Source organism: Arachis ipaensis, chromosome B3 (genome assembly GCF_059453495.1).
Source record: "Arachis ipaensis isolate K30076 ecotype BB chromosome B3, ASM5945349v1, whole genome shotgun sequence".
In the NCBI taxonomy this organism is placed as follows: Eukaryota; Viridiplantae; Streptophyta; class Magnoliopsida; order Fabales; family Fabaceae; genus Arachis; species Arachis ipaensis.
The window spans coordinates 88,534,353-88,537,220 of NC_142438.1; the positions used below are offsets into that span (position 1 = coordinate 88,534,353).

Sequence of the window (2,868 nt, forward strand, 5' to 3'; positions counted from 1 at the left end):
CGCCAGAATGCTCCTCCTCCAAGGTGTGCTGTTTTTCATTTTGTTTTTGATTTTTTTGTAGTTTTGTGACTCCACATGATCATTAGCCTAATAAAACATGAAATAGAAATAAAAATAAAATAGATATAATTAAATAACATTGGGTTGCCTCCCAACAAGCACTTCTTTAATGTCAATAGCTTGACAGTGAGCTCTCATGGAGCCTCACAGATAATCAGAGCAAGGTTGGAACCTCCCAACACCAAACTTAGAGTTTGAATGTGGGGGTTCAACACCAAACTTAGAGTTTGGTTGTGGCCTCCTAACACCAAACTTAGAGTTTGACTGTGGGGGCTTTGGTTGACTCTGCAGTGAGAGAAGCTTTTCATGCTTCCTCTCCATGGTTATAGAAGGAGATCCTTGAGTTTTAAACACAAGGTTGTCCTCATTCAGTTGAAGGACTAATTCTCCTCTGTCCATATCAATCACAGCTCTTGCTGTGGTTAGGAAGGGTCTTCCAAGGATGATGGATTCATCCTCATCCTTCCCAGTGTCTAGGATTATGAAATCAGTAGGGATGTAAAGGCCTTCAACCTTTACTAACACGTCCTCTACTTGTTCAGAAGCCTATTTTCTTGAGTTGTCTGCCATCTCTAATGAGATTCTGGCAGCTTGCACCTCAAAGATCCCAAGTTTCTCCATTACAGAGAGTGGTATTAAGTTTATTCCTGACCCCAGGTCACACAGAGCCTTCTCAAAGGTCATGGTTCCTATGTTACAGGAAATTAGGAATTTACCAGGATCCTATTTTTTTTGAGGTAATTTCTGCCTATCCAATGCATTTAGTTCATTGGTGAGCAAGGGAGGTTTATCTTCCCAAGTCTCATTACCAAATAATTTGGCATTCAGCTTCATGATTGCACCAAGGTACTTAGCAACTTGCTCTTCAGTAACGTCTTCATTCTCTTCAGAAGAAGAATACTCATCAGAGCTCATGAAGGGCAGAAGGAGGTTCAATGGAATCTCTATGGTCTCTAGATGAGCCTCAGACTCCCTTGGTTCCTCAAAGAGAAACTCCTTATTGGTCACTGAGCGTCCCAGGAGGTCTTCCTCACTAGGATTCACGTCCTCCTCCTCCCTTGTAGGTTCGGCCATGATGGTCAAATCAATGGCCTTACACTCTCTCTTTGGGTTTTCTTCTGTATTGCTTGGGAGAGTACTAGGAGGAGTTTCAGTGGCCCTTTTACTCACCTGGCCCACTTGTGCCTCCAAATTTCTAATGGAGGACCTTGTTTTATTAATGAAACTTAGAGTGGCCTTAGATAGATCAGAGACTATATTTGCTAAGCTAGATGGATTCTGCTCAGAATTCTCTGTCTGTTGCTGAGTGGATGATGGAAAAGGCTTGCTATTGCTAAACCTGTTTATTCCACCATTATTAAAGCCTTGTTGAGGCTTTTGTTGATCCTTCCATGAGAAATTTGGATGATTTCTCCATGAGGGATTATAGGTGTTTCCATAGGGTTCACCCATGTAATTCACCTCTACTATTACAGGGTTCTCAGGATCATAAGCTTCTTCTTCAGAAGATACTTCTATAGTACTGTTGGCTGATTCCTTCAATCCATTTAGACTCTGAGAGATCATATTGACTTGCTGAGTCAATATTTTATTCTGAGCCAATATGGCATTCAGAGTATCAATTTCAAGAACTCCCTTCCTCTGAGGTGTCCCATTACTCACAGGATTCCTTTCAGAAGTGTACATGAACTGGTTATTTGCAACCATGTCAATGAGTTCCTGAGCTTCTGCAGGCATTTTCTTTAGGTGAATAGATCCACCTGCAGAATGGTCCAATGACATCTTTGATAACTCAGACAGACCATCATAGAATATATCCAGGATAGTCCATTCTGAAAGCATGTCAGAAGGACACTTTTTGGTCAGTTGCTTATATCTCTCCCAAGCTTCATAGAGGGATTCACTATCTTTTTCTCTGAAGGTTTGAATATCCACTCTAAGCTTGCTAAGCTTTTGAGGAGGAAAGAACTTGGCTAAGAAAGCCGTGACCAGCTTATCCCAAGAGTTCAGGCTATCTTTAGGTTGATAGTCCAACCATATTCTAGCTCTGTCTCTTACAGCGAACGGAAAAAGCATAAGCCTGTAGACCTCAGAGTTAACCCCATTGGTCTTAACAGTATTACAGATCTGCAAGAATTCAGTTAAGAACTGAAAAAAATCTTCTGATGGAAGTCCATGAAACTTGCAGTTCTGTTGCATCAGAGAAACTAATTGAGGCTTTAGCTCAAAATTGTTTGCTCCAATGGCAGGGATTGAGATGCTTCTTCCATGTAAATTGGAATTTGGTGCAGTAAAGTCACCAAGTATCTTCCTTGCATTGTTATTATTTTCGGCCATGTCTCCTTCTTTTTCGAAAATTTCTGTAAGATTTTCTCCAGAGAGTTGTGCTTTGGCTTCCCTTAGCTTCCTCTTCAGAGTCCTTTCAGGTTCAGGATCAGCTTCAACAAGAATGTTCTTATCCTAGTTCCTGCTCATATGAAAAAGAAGAAAACAGAAAAGAAAATATGGAATCCTCTATGTCACAGTATAGAGATTCTTTTATGTGAGTAGAAGAAGATAAGAATAGAAGAAGGAAAAGATAAGAATCCAAACACAAGGGAGAGGAATAGGTTCGAATTCTTGAGTGAAAGAGGGGTGTTAGTAGATGAATAAATAAACAGAAGGGGATGAGAGATGAGAGAATTTGAAAATTAAACAAAATTAAAATAAAAGTATTTTTGTTTTTAATTTAAAATTAAAGTTGAAATTCGAAAATAAAAAAAATGAAAATTGAAATTAAATTAAATTAAGATTCAAAACAATTAGTTA

The 2,868-nt window shown here is 39.3% G+C and overlaps 1 non-coding gene across 1 annotated transcript; it reads left to right on the plus strand.

Moving 5' to 3' along the window:
* The first annotated feature begins 1,896 nt into the window (after positions 1-1,896).
* LOC148571496 (small nucleolar RNA R71) lies at positions 1,897-2,004 on the plus strand. The gene has a single exon (XR_015908900.1). It is a non-coding gene; the product is annotated as a small nucleolar RNA R71 (small nucleolar RNA).
* The last annotated feature ends 864 nt before the right edge of the window (positions 2,005-2,868 follow it).